A 19229-nucleotide genomic window follows, 5' to 3' on the forward strand; every position below is an offset into this window, starting at 1 on the left:
TAATGTTGCCTTCGGCACCTAACCGCTTGAGAATTATAGAATCCCCCAATCTATCCACCCTATCAGATTAACTCGTCCTCTAGATTGTACACTTGTCTTTAGATTTCTCTTGTCTTTTAGATTGTAAGCTCTTTGAGCAGGGACTGTCCTTCTATGTTTAAATTGTACAGCGCTGCATAACCCTAGTAGCGCTTTAGAAATGTTAGTTAGTTAGTTAGAGATAAGAGGAAAACCAAGAGAGGACAGAACCCTGGAACCCAAATGAGGACAGTGTGGCAAGAAGTAAATTGTGATTGACAGTGTCAAAAGCGGCAGATAGGTCAAGGAGGATAAGGATGGAGTAGTGACCTTTGGATTTGGCAAGGAACAGGTCATTGCAGACTTTAGATAGTGCCGTTTCAGTCGAGTGTAGGGGGTGAAAGCCGGATTGAAGCGGATTGAGGATGGCATGAGAGGAGAGAAAATCAAGGCAACGGCTGTGAACGGCGCGCGTTCAAGTATCTTGGAGAGAAAGGGTAGGAGGGAAATGGGGCGGTAGTTGGAGGGACAGGTAGAGTCAAGTGATGGTTTTTTCAGCAGAGGTGTGACTACAGCATGCTTGAAGTTGTCAGGGACAGTTGCAGTGGAGAGAGAGAGGTTGAGGATAGGGTTAAATGGCCATTTCTCTCAATGAAGGAGGGTGAATAGTGGAGTGCCACAGGGATCTGTACTGGGACCGGTGCTATTTAACATTTTTATAAATGATCTGGAAATCGGAACAAGTGAGGTGATTAAATTTGCAGATGACACTAAACTATTCAAGGCTATTAAAACACACGTGGACTGTGAAAAATTGCAGGAAGACAGGGAATCCAAATTGCAGATGAAATTTAATATAGACAAATGCAAAGTGATGCACATTGGGAAGAATAATGTGAATCATAGTTACCTGATGCTTGGGACCACCTTGGGGGTGAGCACCAAGAAAAAGATGTAGATGTTACTGTAGACAATAAGTTGAAATATTCTGCCCAGTGTGTGGTGGTGGCCAAAAAAACACCAGGAATTATTAGGAAAGGGAGTGTAAATAAGACCAAGAATACTATAATGCTTCTATATTGCGCCATGGTGTGATCACACGAGTATTATGTTCAGTTCTAGTCGCTGTATCTCAAAAAAGATATAGTGGGGATGCCTCTCATATAAGGAAGGGCTAAAGAGGTTAGGGCTCTTCAGCTTGGATAAAAGATGGATGAGGGGAGATATGACTGAGGTCTATAAAATCCTGAGTGGTGTGGAACAAGAAGTGAAATGATTTTTTTATGCTTTCAATAAGTACAAACACTATGGGACACTCAATGAAGTTGTATGGAAATACTTTTAAAACAAATAGGAGGAAATATTTTTTCACTCAACAAATAGTTAATCTCTGGAACTCGTTGCTGGAGGATGTGGTAACTGCGGTTAACGTATTTGTGTTTAAAAAAAGTTTTGGACAAGTTCCTGGAGGATAAGTTCATAGTCTGCTATTGAGAAAGACTTGGGGAAGCTGCTAGCCCTGCGAATGGTACTTTGGAATGTTGCTACTATTTGGGTTTCTGCCAGGTACTTGTGACCTGTATTGGCCATTAAAGGAAACAGGATACTGGGCTAGATTGACCATTTGTCTGACCCAGTAAGGCTATTCTTATGTTCTTATGTTACATGAATAAAACATGCAAAAGAAAATGACAAGCATGAAAAGGAAGGACAAACTTTGCAATAACACAGCTTAAGTTTGTGAAGAACAGGGCAAGAAAAACTTGACACCAAGATTTATTGCAGAATGCGAGAAAAGGAGTAAAGTAGAACTGGCAGAAATAAAATGGGAGGGAAGACAGATAATAAAAGGTTTGCCATGACAAAACAGAAACTATATCTTTGCACCATATAGGGAAATAAAATGAAAGCCCATAATGTAGGCACAGAGGACAGAGAGAAAGACAGAAATATCATCAGATGTAAAAGGGTAAGAGAGATTCGAGTGTCTCCAGCAAAACAGTAATAACCCCTCCGTTAAGACAATATTAGTGAGAAGAAAATAAACAAGGAGAACAGAGTAAAATACCCAAACCACAGCTTGAGGTACACAGAAAGATGAGGAGGAAAAGACCAGTTTAGAATGGTTAAGAACAACAGGGTAGGAATGACTGAAAAGACAGGATAAGACCAGAGATAAGAATTGCCAGAAATATAAAAAGAAAGCTTAGAAAGAGAACTAGAACAGTATACAGTAATAAAGGCTGCTGACAGATCAAGGATGAGGAATTAGGACTGTATAGACAAGAGATAGGGAAGTGGTTGATCAGATGTACTAGGATAGTTTCAGCAAAACGTGAACGACAAGAAGCAGATGGACCCAGGTTAAGAGAAGATCTATGAAAAAAGAAAAGCCCAAAATTGCTGAAGTTTAACATATTCATCAAGGAGCTGGGATTTAGAGGAGGATAAAATACAGCAAACAGATATATGCTTGAAGGAGAGAATAAAACAGTGAACTGCTGAAATATCAATAATAAAAGAAAAAGATTTATTTTTGACTAGAACATTTTAAAACAAGCCAAAAACATTGACATGCTTCCACTTCCCATAAAAATGTGGGCGGAGAATATGTGTTAGAAGACAGAAAAAGAGTTCTTTTAACCACAAGAAAACAGAAGAAAGATGCTGCAGCGTAAAAAAGGTCAGCTGAATGTAGCCTTCTGAAAAACCAAATGTGCAAAGGGAACTTATTTTCATTCTGTTGAAAACAAGTGCTGCATACCTTACACTTCAACTCTACGTAAGTACTACAATTATTGAGTCAATTTATAAAGCGATTTCTCATATTTTATGGCAAAGGGAACCTTTTCTTTAATAAGTCATGTCATATCTGTATTGTTCTCCATTTAACAATATTGTACGATTTGATTCTCTACTATGCTGATTGTATGGTGTCCTGGGAAAGATGTTTTCCCTTAAGCTAAAAGAAATATTTCTGCTATTGCAAATAACTAAACTCAGAAGCAATTGTTCAAGCCATATTTTTGTTACAAAGACAAGGACATGCTTAGTAAGTATACTTTTACAACTATGTTTATGCCCAGGTGTCGATAAGTATACATGGATTATGGGGTCATTCACTAATGGATATCAAAGTGATTCAATTAAACTAATGCTTTTATTATATGTGGTTTACCATAGGGCCCACTTCACAAAATGGGCCCTGCTACAGATAATGCATGCCAATCATTAGAAAATATCCCTATATACGTTAAAATGGGCTCATACTGATTAATGGTGAACGAAAACTATAATTTCAATAACTGTCAAAGGTAAGACCCACAATTTGCATTCATTCAACTGAAATTTTTCACAAACAAGTTATTTCTTGAAAGTAATGTGCATTTTGCTTTTTAGAAAGGTCTCTAAAAACATAGGCTTGTTGAATGGGTGGTGGCACATGGAAGGTACGTGATAAACCACAGAGCAGTTTCAAAGTTTGACTCCATCGCCAGCAGACCTCATGTGACATATTCCTCAAATAACATAGCAAATATATGGCAAGCTATGATGGCATGTTATTTCTTAACACCACATCTGCAGAAGAAAGAAATGCTTCAAAGCTTAGAAATAAGTCTCTGAGCGCCTCACCAACGTTTTAACATTTTTTAATGCAAGTCTCATTTTTTTAATTCCAACTCACAAAATTGCTAACCCATTTATGAATTCAGTGCAAACCTCTAATGTTGTTACCTGATACAAAACAACAACAAAAAAAATCACTCATCAGATAAAGCAGAATTCATTTACTTTTGTATTGCTAAATATAGAATAATAAAAATAAACCTTAAAGAAACTGTTATTTTCATGAGATTTGTTTTAGAGTTTGAACAAAATCTTTCTGGATTACAGGGGCAATGTCAAGCAGATCACTAAAACACTTAAAGCAAGAATAAGTAACTTCACAGAATTATCACTAGTTCATGCCCTCAGAATCTCCATTCTAATCCACTACTGAACAACGGGAATAGTAGCTGTTCTAACTTTTTCATGGGCACAGATAAGTCATGGTTTCGATTTCATTAAAGAATGACCCAGTAAATGCCAAAACTTAAGCTGAAGACCAACAAATTAAAAAAAATATTACAACTAAAGTATTCAGGTGTCATTTCAGACAGTTCTTGAAGTTTTATACAAGTATTGAGTTTCTTTATTCTATGACGGTAGTTGCAGAAAAGGTCTTGAAGAATTAATTTGTTTTTTTCAATGAGTAACACAAAGTATTATCCACTACGCAACATTTCACTAGAGAATACTGATTTGAAAATTCATTGAGTGAGGTTAAAATCCTCTATAATCTACAGGGATATGCATTTATTTGAAATGACATGGGAAATGTCAAGGACACTTCCCATGTCACTTCACGTGATTTTGACCCAAACTGACAAGAACAAATTTTGTGGTTTCCATATCATCATAGTGTACCCAATTTATCAATAGACACATTACTGAAGATTAATGTACACTATTGCATATTAGAGTGCACTCTGAGCAATGGTGCAATAGGGCCCATTGTTGCCCCCAAAGTGTGAAATTACCTCCCCTCAGTGACATAAGTTCAAATAAGAGGCCCCCCATGGTGGTAGACAAGAAACACTCTGCCCATCTCCCTTCCTCAACTTTGGTTATTAAGAGATAGAGCTGGTACAAGATATTTACTTTTTAGCAAAGTTGACAAGATGCCTCCCATCAGCTTTCTTCAATAAAAATTCTCATGTCCCTTTGGTAGCCAGGGAAGTGCTTAAGCACCTCATCTCCTACTGCTGAACCAAAGCCTCACACTAACAGCTGTATAATTTCCAGTTGTTATCCTGGGATTTTGGCCCAGCAGCAGGAGATGAGGCACTTAAGCATTTCCCCAGCTATCGGAGGTGGTGCTCAAGAATATTAACTAAATAAAGCTGGCAGGAGAAAGCATGGCAACTTTTTTAAACGCAAGTAATCTTTGCGGTAATCTGTCTCCATGCCTACAATACAGTGTTGCTGAGCCCTCTTCTTGACTGCTCCTCCTTCCTGACCGGGGGGAGGGGTTGCTTGGGCAGAATTAACACCAGTGCTTCCCTTATCCCTTACATCAGTGGTTCTCAAATCTGTCTTGGGGGACCACCAGCCTGCCAGATTTTCAGAATACCCCTAATGAATATGCATGAGACAGATTTGCATGCCTGTCACCTCCATTATATGCAAATCTCTCTCATTCATTAGAAATATCCTGAAAACTCAATTGGCAGGTGGTCCACGAAGACATGTTTAAGAACCAATGTCTTACATTATGCCTGACTGACTCTGATGCGCTTATTGTTCCATTAGCTAAAGGAAATTTCCTTTCAGAAACTCTCAGCACTGCAGTATGACTGGCAGGAATTACCATGACACAGTAGGCATCTTCCTTCCCTCTCCAAGACTCAGTCACTTCCATGTGACCCCAAACCCAACTGATCCAGAGACTTGAATGCAAGTCTCCTATGCCACAGTTTGAAGTACTGTGGCCTGAGCCAGCTCTGATAATTTTTTTTTAGTAAGCGAGGATCATATTCACTAATTTCCATATGGCAACCTGACCACAGGAAAAAAAAGATATAGGACTACAGAAGTCCATCAAGTTCTAACTACTACAACTGGGTAATGCCTGACTCAATTTTATGACTATACTAGTAAAAAAGGCCCGTTTCTGGAACAAATGAAACGGGCGCTAGCAAGGTTTTCCTGGGAGTATGTATGTTTGAGAGAGAGAGAGCCAGAGTGAATGTTCGGGTGTGTGACAGAGTGAGACTGTCTGTGTGACAGTGTGTGTGTGAGAATGAGAGTGTGTGACAGGGCCCCCTCCCCTGTTCCTAATGCCCCTCACTCCGTTCCCTCCCCTCCTTTTCCTCCTCCTTCCAACACTTTGGGTTCCTTAAGGCTTTCAAAAGTCTATGTACCCCCGTGGCCCTAATGCCCAGTATCCGGATACCCCACCGCTTTCCTCCTCACCCCTCCCCCAAGATGTAATAGTTTCACGTCCTTCATTTTTAAAAAAAAGTGTCCTATCTACCCTGTGTACAAATGCCCGGCATTCAGATTGTGTTCCTCTCGTAAATTTTCATTTCTTTCATTCATTCAGAACTTGCCCCCCCCTTGAACACTTTTGGTTCCTTCAGTCTTTTAAAACTGTCCTATGTACCCTGTGTGCTAATGGCCAGCATTGAGATTGTTTTCCTGTCCCAAATTTGCATGTCTTTCAGTCATTCACAACTCCCCCCCCCTTCTCCAGTTTAACACTTTCGTTTCCTTCAGTCTTTTAAAACTCTCCTATCTACCCTGTGTCCTAATGGCCAGCATTCAGATTGTTTTCCTTTCCCAAATGTTCATGTCTTTCAGTCGTTCAGAACTCCCCCCTCCCCCCATTTAACACTTTCGGTTCCTTCAGTCTTTTAAAACTCTCCTATCAACCCTGTGTCCTAATGGCCAGCACTCAGATTGTTTTGCTTTGCCAAATTGTCTGTCACTGATGTCACTGCATGCCTGCCTAGCAGACCACTTCCGGCAGGCACGGTCCCAAGCACATCCTGTTGGAGGTGAGAATTATTATATAGGATGTCTGTTTTAAGTATAGTGAAAAATGCATCATCTATTCTTGAAACTGCTCACAGACATGTATATATTTTCTGACAGAAAAGCAAAAACAAATGAAAAAAATCCAAAAAGAGAAAAATAAAGGGCTCTATTATTAAAAAGCGGTAAAACCTGGGCTTAACACATTTTAATGTGGGACTTTTCTGCTAAGCCCAGATTTAACTCAGCTCTTAAGGGAGGCTTTTAAAAAAATATTTTTTTGCCTGTTGTGTACTCATGTTGTCATTAGCACACATGTAGCACCTACATAGAGTTAACATAGAAGCACCTACCGTCTCCTGCTTAGGAGGTGCTAGCTGCTCCCAAATTAACTCTGTGTTATAAAGTTAGTGCACACTAATCATAATATACTAGCAGGATAGTGCAGGAATATCGATTCTCCCCCCTCCCCCCCCCCCCCACACACACACTGTACACCCCAAGAAATATATATTTTTAAAATCGATAGCATGCTGGTTAGCGCACGGAACCAAGAAAAATATGTAAAACACTTTAATGCATTTCTGCGGTAGTCTGTTCTTGTGCACTATGCACCGAATAGTTTGTCTAGCATGTTTGCTGCAATCGCTGGGTGCTGTATTGTTATACCATTTTTCTTTTGGATGGAACTGTGCTTCAATTCACTCTTTTTTGTTGACCCCTGACACAGCCCTGAAGTGGGCGAAACCTGGCCACGTTGGATATTTTATTTAAATAATAAAAAGACTTCTTTTGGATTTCAATTGTCCCTGTGTGATCCACCTCTTTTGTTCACTGCTTGCTATTTGGGGATCATAGAAGCCTCTCCTGTGCTGTTTATTTTATAATGGAGAATACACATATATAGGGAGAAAAACATTTCCCATCAGGTTTTTACACCAGTTCAGAGAGGGACACAGATTTTTTTTTTAAGTGCTTATTTCAGCCAGGGTTTACATGAGGGACTAAGAGGCATATTTTCAAAGCACTTTGGGAGGCTAAGTTCCATAGGTTTCTATGGAACTTTGGGAGGCTAAGTGCTTTGAAAATGAGCCTCTAAGTCAAACTCTTCACTGTTTATTTCTATTGTTAAAGGGTAGTTACTAGGGTGCATTAAGGCAATATCGCATGTTATTCTCTCCTTACCATAATTAAATGGCATTAACATGGGTTGTATTACCATAATGCACTTTAGTTTAGGTTGTCACGGGCTACCTACTAATGAGATGTAAACACATGCAAAATACCTCGTTATTACGAAACCTGAATAATACAGCTTGTGGTAAACTTTGCAAGCTGTGTTATTCCTGAAAAAATTAATGCCAGCTCAAAGCTAGCAATATTTTCCTGCCCAGGAGTATCAGGTCAGTAGGAAAGTGGCCCAATGCTCCCAGGTGCCACCTTAAAGGGGCTGGGATGGAAAATATAGATGTGACTCCTAGCCCCCTGTAGATCTCCCCTGGCCTACCTTAAGACATTCCTGGTGGTCTAGAGCAGGGCCACCAAGAGACAAAGCCAGGCCGGGGGGGGGGGGGGGGGGGGGGGGGGGTGGAAACACTCCCTCCCCCCAGGCCTGCGCACCACCCCTCTCCGGCCCTGCACACCCTCCCACGGGCCTGCTTACTTGCTTGTCTTCTCTCCTGCTAGCTCTGCTCTGCTGCACACATCCTTTTTCTTGCAATATTCAAACAGAAAGTATTTTACACAGGAGGTGGGACTCAGCAGGAAGAAGGACATGTGGCTGGCAGAGCAGAGTTAACGCGATAATTCTACTCTATGGCACACAGGAGCACAAGAGCCATGCTTTTGCTGGGCGGGTGCTGGGCCACCCTTGGAGGTCAGGCCCTGGGGAATAACTTTGCCCCCTCCCCAACACCTCTCAGCGGCCCTGGTCTAGAGTGGATAGATAGGAATGATCCTTAGTCCTCCGGCCCATGTTCGCTGCTGGGTTGAAATAGCAGCCATGACCCTCTAACAGCAGTCTCGCAGTACTACTACTAGAGGGTCAAGCTGCCAGATAAGGGCATTTTTGGGAAAATTAAGGAGCCTGAGGTTTCTAGATTTTAAAGAGGAATATCTTTAATACAAGAAATACTTGTTGATTGCAATGAAAGCAGCTGGGCCTCAACATACTGAAGCTACTTTTCCAATAAGGCATATTTAGAGTTCATATGCTGAAATAATCACAATTAAGGAGAAAAAATACACAGTTAAGTCACTGCCTCACAAATCAATTCTTCAGTTCCAGTCACAATGCATCAATTATCATTTATGGAACATCTGGGAGATTTTGACTGAGAAATGTAATGGGGTAGGATAGGACATTTTTGGAAAGTAGGAAAAAATGGGCCAGTACTTTTCCCAATTCTACTATGGAGCTCATTTTCAAAAGAGAAAAACGTCCAAAAAGTGGCAAAAATCTGCATTTGGACGTTTTACTCACAAAAACATCCAAATTGGTATTTTCACAACCAAATTTAGACATTTTTCTATGAAGTTCATCAGAAGTGCGTTCAAATCACAAGGGGGCATGTCAGGGGCATGTTAAAGGCGGGTTCTGGGCGTTCCTAACACTTGGATGTTTTTCAGCCATAATGGAACAAAACAAAACTGTCCAAGACTAAAACTAAGATGTTTTGAGCTAGACCTGTTTTTATAATGAAGAAGGCACAAAAGGGTGTCCTAATTGACCACTGGAGAGAATCAGGGGTAATTCCCCAATACCCCCCCCCAAGTGGTCACTAATCCCATCCCACCCCCCACAAATGAGAACACAAATATGATTTAGCAGCCTCTATGACAGCCTCAGATGTTAGAGACAGGTCTATCAGAGAAGCATGCAGGTCCCTGGAGTAGTGTAGCGGTCAATGAAGTGCAGAATACCATGGAGTGGGGGACTCCGGTCCCTATCTCCCTCTACCCGTCACATTTGTGGTGCAAACTGTGAGCCCTCCAAAACTCACCAGAAACCCACTGTACCTACATATAGGTGTCCCCTTCACTCATAATGGCTATTGTGTACAGCTGTGGGCAGTGGGTTTTGGGGGTCTCAGCAGACAAGATAAGGGAGCAGTGGTGAGATATGTACCTGGGAGCATGTTTTTGAAGTCCTGGGATGTCTGGGAAACCAGTCTACTAAAAATGCTGGAACCCTCCTACATCCCAATGGCTTGATATTCTACGTTTTTCACTTGGACTTTTTTTTTTTAATGGACCAAAACCCAAAACATCCAAAGCACAAAACCTTGCTAGAAACAGTATTTTTGAAAACAAAAGATAGACGTTTTTCTTTTTGGAAAATGAACTTCTTTCTTATTCAGATTTTGGATGTTTTTTGCAAAATGTCTGAAGTTGGACTTAGACATCATATCAGGGCTTTTTTTGAGGGGGTACTTGGGAGTACTGAGTACCGGCACCTTTTTCATTGTCTGCTAAAATTGATTTGTGGTCCCCAAGTTATAGTAAAAAAGCTCAGGCTCTACACACCTATTCTGCCTTTTCATAGATTCTGTGACTGGTTGCAGGGAGCCTGGCTATTGTGGGGTGGGTCCCTCAGTGATCACCCCACCCCTGAAGGGTGGTCTGGCATTTGAGTACCACCGGCACCTTTTTTGCTAGAAAACATGCACTGCATCATATCGAAAATGCCTCTCCACATCTTTTTTGAGATGTGCAACCAGAACTGCATACATAATTCAAGATGCAGTCTCACCACGGAGCAACAGAGAGGGATTATGCTATTCTTTGTTTTATTCTGTATTTCTTTCCTAATAATTCCTAACATTGATTTAAAAAAAAAAAATTTTTACCACTGCTACAACTGAGCAGAAGATCTTAATATATTGTCCACGATGACAACTAAATCTTTTCTTTGGCGGTGATTCCTGATGTGAATCTTAGCTATAATTTGGGTCATTCTTCCCAATTTCATCTGCCATTTGGATGCCCAGTCTTCCACCCTCCTGCAATTTCTCACAGTCCGCATGCAATTTAAAATTTTGAATAATTTTATGTCATCTATAAATTTGACCACTTCACTTGTTGTTCCCATTTTAAGATCATTTATAAAATATATTCAAAAGCAGGTTCCCAGTACAGATCCCTGTGGTACTCCACTATTCATAGTCCTCCAATTGACACTATGTCAATTGGTTCACCTTTATCTGGGAGTTTATTCACACTTTGAAGTCAGAATGATTAAATATTTTGACACCCACCAGACAGGACTTAACAAAGATCTGGGTTTTCTAGCCCATTATAAACCACAAAATTGTACTGCTTTGTCACCCTCATGTCTCCATGCATATCTCCCTGTCCCTCTTCCTGTCTCTTACCTATCCACCCCCATCCTGTTAGACTGTCACTGGAATGCTTTGATGTTTCACTTATATATACTGTCATCTACCTACATTTGCTTATTTCTAATCTGACGAAGAAGGGCAACCTTTGAAAGCTAATTAAGTTATGTCCAATAAAAAAGGTATCATCTTATTTTCTTTTCCATGTTTTATTTTGTTTTATTTCTATTGATTACCTTCACACTTTCAAAAATGTAGCAGACTAGTAAGGAAAGACTTCCCTTGGTTAAAACCATGATGATTCTGTCCCATGTATGTCTATGTGCTTAGCAATAGTCTCCACTCAGTGGTCTGTAGTTTTCTGGAACAAAAGACAAAAAAAGGGTGGCAACCACTGAAGTTTAAACTCTGGGATATTTATTAGCAAACTAGTGAAAAAGGCCCATTTCTGACAAAAATGAAAAGGGCGCTAGCAAGGTTTTCCTCGGAGTGTGTATCAGGGGCGTAGGCACGGGTGGGCCTGGGTGGGCCTAGGCCCACCCACTTAAGCCCAAGGCCCACCCAGAAATGGTGCACCCCGAGTCGCAGTAAGACTCCGCATGCCATTCCTCCTTCCCTCCCTCGCCCATTCGTCAGACTTCCTCCGCTCCTCCTCCGTTCCCCCCCTCAGTTCCGTCCGTCCGCCGCCCCCCCACGCAAATGTTTTTAACTTGTCCTTTTTGTTTAAGCAGCGACCGACGTGAAGACACTGCGTCAAGTTCTCCCTTTCCTGTTCACTCAGTGTCCGTCCCGCCTTTACGATGACGTATTTCCTGTTTCCGCGAAGGCGGGACGAACACTGTGTGAACAGGAAAGGGAGAACATGAAGCTGGCGAGTGTTGCAGTGCCTTCACGTCGCTCGCTGCTACTGAAAGAAAAAGGCCAGGTTCGTGTGCGGGGGGACGGAGAGGACTCGGAGGGCTTTTGGGGAGCTGAGGGAGGGCAGGGAGACTCGCTGGCCATGGGTGGGATGGGAGGGGAGGGGGGAACGGAGAGGATTCGGAGGGCTTTTGGGGAACTTAGGGAGGGCAGGGAGACTCACTGGCCATGGGTGGGATGGGAGGGGAGGGGGGGGAACGGAGAGGATTCGGAGGGCTTTTGGGGAACTTAGGGAGGGCAGGGAGACTCACTGGCCATGGGTGGGATGGGAGGGGAGGGGGGGGAACGGAGAGGATTCGGAGGGCTTTTGGGGAACTTAGGGAGGGCAGGGAGACTCGCTGGCCATGGGTGGGAGGGGAGGGGAGGGGGGAACGGAGAGGATTCGGAGGGCTTTTGGGGAGCTGAGGGAGGGCAGGGAGACTAGCTGGGGGAGAGAACATTGCTGGAGGGAAGGGGACAGAGGAATTTGCTGGACATCAGGAGATGGATGGATGGAGGGGAGAGAGGAAATTGCTGGACATGGATGAGGGGAGGGGAGGGCAGGGGGAGAAAACATAAGGACACATGAGGATGGTGGACATGGTGAGTGAAAAATATCAAATAGAAAGAAGACACTGCATAAAACAGAAGACACTGGGACCAACGCGAATAGAAAAACTAAATGATCAGACAACAAAGGTAGAAAACATTTTTTAATTCAGAATTTATTAATTGGACTATGTCAGCTTTTGGAAATGTGCATCTGTGATATTTTACATGTAAATTTCAGTTTTTCTAGTATTGCTGCATGCTGAGTCTGACTTCTTGAGATAACTTTCCAGTTCAGAAATTTGCCTTCATATCTGTTGTGTCATGTGTTTTTCATGTGTGATCAAGGTGCAGTATTCTGCTAGCGTGTAGTATTTGCAGCCTTTTTTGTTTTGTTTTTTTTGTTTCACTAGGTTGTGTACTGGTGTTTTAGAGCCCGGTGTAATTATAGTGCTGCCTTTCCACGCATAAGGTTGTAGCTCGTCCTGTCCTTGGAATTAGTGCTGTTATGGTTTGGTAAGGTTATAAGTGTGTTTTTGCACAAGTTTGTGTATAGTGTTTTGCAGTGGAGAATTTGCGTATTGGCCTTACTGAGGTGGCACCAAAACATCAGAAAGGGTGTAGAGCCTAAATCATGACACACTACCTCTTGAAGGATCTATATATGGTCGTTAATAAAAGGAGCTCATTGTGAACACTATCCACCCTAAAAGGGTGTTTTGTGGCTCTACATGAGAATTGTGATATGATCCCTTGTTTCATATTGTTGACGGTCTGCATTTTCTGTATCGGTATATTGGTGTATTAGGGTCTGCCCAGTGTAATATTTATGGTACAGTAAGGTTCTGAGTGTGTTTTTGCACAAATTTGTGCATAGTGTTTTGCAGTTGAGCGATTGTCGCTTTGATTGATGCTTTGAGCAACCACTTTATTCTTTGACATATGATACATATCTAATATCTAAATTTATTTAAAGGTATTAATTGTCAGTGGGGTGGAGCTAGGGAGAGGTGCCAGACCATAGACTGGAGGCGGGGAAGGAAGAAAAGTGCTGGACTGATTGGTATTAATTGCCTTTGGAGAAAGTCTTCAGCTAACAGAGCTTGAGGATCCTCATTAGCTAAAGTATTTATATTTTGAGGTGGAGGTATGGCGGAGCAGTGATAATTTTGTGCCCACCCACTTTAGGCTCAGGCCCACCCAAAATTGGCTGTCTGGCTACGCCACTGGTGTGTATGTTTGAAAGAGTGTGTGTGAGATTGACTGTGTGAGAGAGAGTGAATGTGCGAGTGTGTGTGTCTGACAGAGACTGAGACTGGGTGCGAGTGTGTCCGTGAGAGAGTGTGTGTGTGAGAATCAGAGTGTGTGCCAGGGGCACTTCCCTCCTCCGTCCCAGTTCCAGGGTCCCCCTCCATCCCTCCCTCCGAGTTCCAGGGTCATCCCCCTCCCTCTGAGTTCCAGGGTCCCTTCCAGTTTCAGGTCCCCCCCACCCTCCCTCAGAGTTTCAGGGTCCCCACCCTCCCAGTTCCAGGGTCACCTTCCCTCCCTCCCTCCCAGTTCCAGGGTCCCCCTACCAGTTCAAGGGTCCCTTCCCTCCCTCCTAGTTCCATGGTCCTGTCCCCTACCTTCCTCCCTCCCTCCGAGGTGCTTGGTGGGGGGGATTGCTATTTGCTGTCAACCTAAGGAGACACTGCTTCTGGTGTCCAGCAGCTAAGTCCTGTCCTGACCCACAGGCAGTTGGAGCTCCCTCATACTCTTTTAGTGACACACATTGAAAGGCAACGGCGGAACTGACGCAGCCACGGGTACCCTGGATAAACTTTGTATTGTTGACAAATGATGTGAAAATGCAGAGTTTAAAATTGCTGTTTCTACCAGGTAGAAATCAAACAAAATAAAACATGGAAAAGAAAATAAGATACCACCTTTTTTATTGGACATAACTTAATACATTTCTTGATTAGCTTTCGAAGGTTGCCCTTCTTCGTCAGATCGGAAAGCTAATCAAGAAATGCATTAAGTTATGTCCAATAAAAAAGGTATCATCTTATTTTCTTTTACATGTTTTATTTTGTTTGATTTCTATTGATAACCTTAAGAGTGGACTAACACGGCTACCACATCTCTCTACCAGGTAGAATAATTTTTAAAGCTGTTTTAGTGATATTTAATTTAGATTTCATGATATTCATATGTACAGATGGGTAGCTTTCAAATAAACTAAAAAGGTGTGCAGTAAGAAAACAAAAACAAAAACCTTTTGTCCTTTACCTGTTAAGGCGCAGTTTAACCAGTAGAAACAGCTTTAGATGTGTTTCAGATGTAAGAAGGAAAAAAAACGACAATGTGGATCAGCAGCTCCTAGGTGTGCTTGGTTTTGAGTGTATGGGAATGACGACTGTGTTGGGGAGTGGAAACAGAGACTAACCAATGGGCTTTCTTGCTTACAGTGTAGTTGATTGGGTCACTTCCTCTCGTGTGTAATAATCGTCCTGCTGCATGGCCAGAGTCGGAGAGGAGAGGGGGTGCAGCAGAACAGTGAGTGAGCGGCTGTGGGAGGGTGGGTGAGGGGGACTGTGGGCGGGGGGACGGGGTGCAGCGGCGATTTTGTTTGGTTTTGAGTGTATTGGAATGATGGCTGCGTTGGGGAGTGGAAACAGAGATTAACCAATGGGCTTCCTTGATTTGTTGAGCGTCTGTGCTCCGCCCTAACGTCATCACGTTTGACGGGCGGGGCAGACACTCATGGGATCTACACAAGGTAAAATTATGTCTTACCTGATAATTTTCTCTCCATTAGTCCCAACAGATCAATCCAGAGACGAGTGGGTTATGTCCCTCTACCAGCAGGTGGAGATAGAGAGAACTTCAGAGTCTTGATATATGTAGACCTGTGCAGCCAGTCAGCCTACTCTCAGTATTGTCGATACCAAAGCAGCTGAAGAAGAAAAAACAATCCAATATTAAACTCCACTCCTGCCTCCAAAGAACCCTTGCAGGCTCCTCCTCTACCATAAAAACGGGAGGAAACCACTTAAGTGATAAATGTAATCATGAATGACCGCATCCTCTGCAGTGTTCCTGGAATTCCCAGTGGTCCCGTAGACAAGGACACCACTTCGCGAAGCATCACCCCTGAGAACAATGTAAATGATGCAAACAAACAACAGTAAAGGGCGGGCCTCTGGATTGATCTGTTGGGACTAATGGAAAGAAAATTATCAGGTAAGACATAATTTTACCTTCCACAGCGTCCCACAGATCAATCCAGAGATGAGTGGGATGTACTAAAGCAGTCCCCAAAGTAGGGTGGGCTTCCCAAACCGCCAAAGGCCCAAAGAAAGAATTGAACCACACAAGACATGAGCACGGTACCAGGTACCAAAAACAGCTAAACTTGAACATCCAAAGCTTGAGGAAAGGCGCAATACGGCAAGAAGAAAGAATCTTCCCCACGCAGGACCTACATATATATCTGTACGCCCCCACACTCATAGGAGCTGAGGACAACATGGAACTGTGACCCCGTGCCCAGAAAGGATCCAATAAGCCAATCCCACTAAGGAACGGAGTAACCACCCAAGAGAAGGAAGTCGTGCTCACCATACAGCGATGGGTCAGTCTGCAACATGCAGGAAAGATCTGCGCTCAAAACGAAGGGGCTATGCTGAAAAGCAGCGATGGAACCGCTCACAAAATGCCGCAATGCACCCACGTACCACCTACTGCGACCAAGTCGTGCACAGGGATGGAGCCACACACCCCATCCCGCAATAAAGCCACGCTCAACATCCAGGAAAAGAATCGCGCCCAACCAACAGCATGACGCGATAGAGCCGTGCTCAAAGAGCAATAATAGAGCCGAGCTGAACACGCAGCAAAAGAGATGTATCCAATGTGCAGGAAAGGAGCTGTGCTCAACATGCAACCATTGAACTGTGCTCAACATGCATCAAGAGAGGTGAGCCCAATATGCAGCCAAGAACCTAGATAGAGCTGCTCAAATTACAGCAATGGAGCTGTGCCCAACATACAGCAATGAGCATAGATGGAGTCCCGGAAATACCTGGCCGTGACTCCCGAGGTCCAGAGGAATAAGAGAGAAGAACTCCCAACAAAAGGAACGTAAGTATCCCCGAACTAGCATTCCCAAACTAAAGGAAGCAAAACGCAGCCGCAAGGCAGAGGAAGAAAACAACCGGCCAGGCCAAAAACCAATATGAAGCTGTCCCCGAACAGGAAACCGAGGAAAACCAGCTAAGAGACAGTCAACTCCGGAGCTACAAAAAATCTACTTCCTTGCTGAACTCCTAAAGAAGAGCACCGGAAAATATCCATCAAGCAGGAAATCACTGCCTCCTATACGAAAAAGAGAAGGAGAGAGGCACCTGAACAAGAAAAGGCAAAACCAGAACCTCCCTACGGCAGGGAGGAAAAACTACTGCCAAACCAGAAACAAATAAGTGGAGTGACCCAATCAAGAGGCCCGAAGCAGCAAAGACCAGACGGTCTGACAAGAACTGAACAACAGCCGCCTAAAGGCAAGAAACAATAGCTGTGGCCAAAAGACCAAACCTGCAGCCTACACGTAGTCAGCGAGAGATTTCCTTCAGTTCGGAACTGACAGGATAAGAACTCAAAAACTCAAAGGTACCGACCCAGAAGGGCCCAAGACCAAAAACAGACGCCGGAAATCAAAATTCAAGGAAATTTCGCAAGCACCCCTTCATTGCCTCAACCAAAACAAAGCTTGACAGCCTAAGCTGGAGCAAGGTCAACGGCTGCAGCCGAAGCAAGGCTTGACGGCCTGAGCCGGAGCCAGACTCAACAGCCTGAGCCAGATCCAGGCTTCACGGCATGAGCCAGAGCCAGAGCCAGGCTCGATGGCCTGAGCCAAAGCCAGGCTCGACGGCCTGAGCCAGAGCCAGGTTCTACGGCCTGAGCCCGGACAACGCTCGACAGCGTGAGCTGGAGCAACGCTCTTTAAACATTGAAGTGCTTGTCAGGAACAGCTTTTCAGTAGTACCAGTGGAATTTGAACCAGCCACTTCTGGAATACAAGACCAGTGCTCTAACCACTTGGCCACAGCCCCACTTGAGCTGGCCACACTGGCCTGAGCCTGAGCAGGGTTCGCCGGCCTGAGCCAAAGCAAAGCTCGACGGCCAGGGCCAGAGTAAAGCTGCTTCGCTGCAAATAGGAATGATCCCAGATATAACCAAAGCGGAGGCTCCAGGTTCGACATTCCGAAAACAGCCCAGATGAGCCATCCTAGCTGTATGCAAATACAAACACTATTCATCGAAAAACCACCAGATGCAGTACCTGACAAGAGTAACCGGCCGCCAGCAGACAGGAGCCAAACCGAATGCCCCTAGACAGAGCAGACACCAACACCCTCAAGATAAGGAAGGTGCGACAAGAATAAGAACCAAAAGTAACATAACCACAAGGGCGTGAAATCTAGCAATCTGTGGCTGAGAGCGCCCATTTACCATGACATACAGACAAAACTCTCCCCTGAGCAGCCTACTATCCCACCACCAAAGGTGGAAACTAAGGAAGCCAGAAAGCAATAGGCCGAAATGCGTCTGCAGCCCAGAAACCAAATGCACCTGAAGACTGAAAAGCCACCAACAGGGAAAGCTACCTAGGAAAGAAGGTTACTACCAGCCAAAAACCTGCCCCATGAGCCCTACAAAGCAATGAGCTGAGAACACCCAGGGCACTAAAAGACTGGCTACTGAAGATGCAGAAACGGTAACCCGCAGCCTGCATAAAGAACGTAAAAGTTATCGGCCCCAAAAAACACACTGCAAGTCCTAAAACACAGGCCGGACTCAGTGCCCAGAGACTGAATAGACATCCATGAATAGAGGAAATAAGGAACCACATTCAGGACAGGAAAACCTGCAGCAGAAGTACCCAAAAGTCTCAGGAAAAAGAAAACTGTCATGTCAGCCTCTGGAGGCATGATAACCATGACAACCAGTAGAACACTGAGCGGAGAGTCTAAATTGGTACAAAAACAACAGACATTCCAGCATCAAAATGACCAGATTAACCAGACACTCCAGACATGGACTGGCCCCCCGCGGAAACAGCAGATTGAGCCCGCAGGCTCCTGGCTGTGCCCACATGTCCACAACAGACCTGAACCTATGCCCTAAAACATACGAGGTGCTGTACTAAAATTAGACAGGGAGAAACTGAGGAAAAATAAAACCTCACCCCCTACCACGCTCTCCTAGCTCTACACTAGCCCATAGGTGCGAATACCTAATCCCCCCAGAAACAGGAGAGAGGTAAAAGAACTCCCTTACCTACTGAAAGAAGGACCGGACATGTGCAAGGGAGCAAAGAAGTAAATAGAGCCCAAAACAGGCAAATCCAGACAGTGTACCATAAAGGCAGTACCTAATCCAAAAATTCTCCGTCAGAAACGAAATTCCACCTAACGCAGGCACCACCTAGATAACCCTAAGCAGGACGCGGCACCGGCCGTGTAACCGAGGTCCCAGGAGAGACCGCCACCAACCCGCTCTCCATTACCAAAAATGGCGCCCGCTAACCCCCGACGCGGAAAAGAAGGCCGCGCCGCTAAATATGAAACGCTTCATGAATTTGTGTGAGATCCTGAAATTGCATGACCCAATTTTATAATATGAGCTGCTGGAGCGAGCACTGAACCTCGCTCAGCTGAACGCATAAGAGGCCGGCCGCGGTCGCGCCCCAGGCACCGAGTCCCTAAAAGAACGGACAGCAACCTGCCGTATCCAGATGCAATAAACTTCACAAAGAGCATGGGCGAGAAAAACATTCCTTAGCTTAAATAGCGTGCTCAATTAAATTCT

The 19229-nt window shown here is 43.9% G+C and overlaps 2 protein-coding genes across 2 annotated transcripts in view; one reads left to right on the forward strand and one right to left on the reverse strand.

Moving 5' to 3' along the window:
- Positions 1–19229, reverse strand: part of UBAC2 (UBA domain containing 2) — a 482592-nt gene that overhangs the window by 213029 nt on the left and 250334 nt on the right. The window lies entirely within an intron of this gene.
- LOC115469067 (G-protein coupled receptor 183-like) overlaps positions 2491–19229 on the forward strand; it is a 34338-nt gene continuing 17599 nt past the window's right edge. The window contains exon 1 of the mRNA XM_030201350.1: positions 2491–2800. The gene's annotated coding sequence lies outside the window, so the exon portion shown is untranslated. The remainder of the gene's footprint in view (positions 2801–19229) is intronic.

This window comes from Microcaecilia unicolor, chromosome 4 (genome assembly GCF_901765095.1).
Source record: "Microcaecilia unicolor chromosome 4, aMicUni1.1, whole genome shotgun sequence".
NCBI lineage: Eukaryota > Metazoa > Chordata > Amphibia > Gymnophiona > Siphonopidae > Microcaecilia > Microcaecilia unicolor.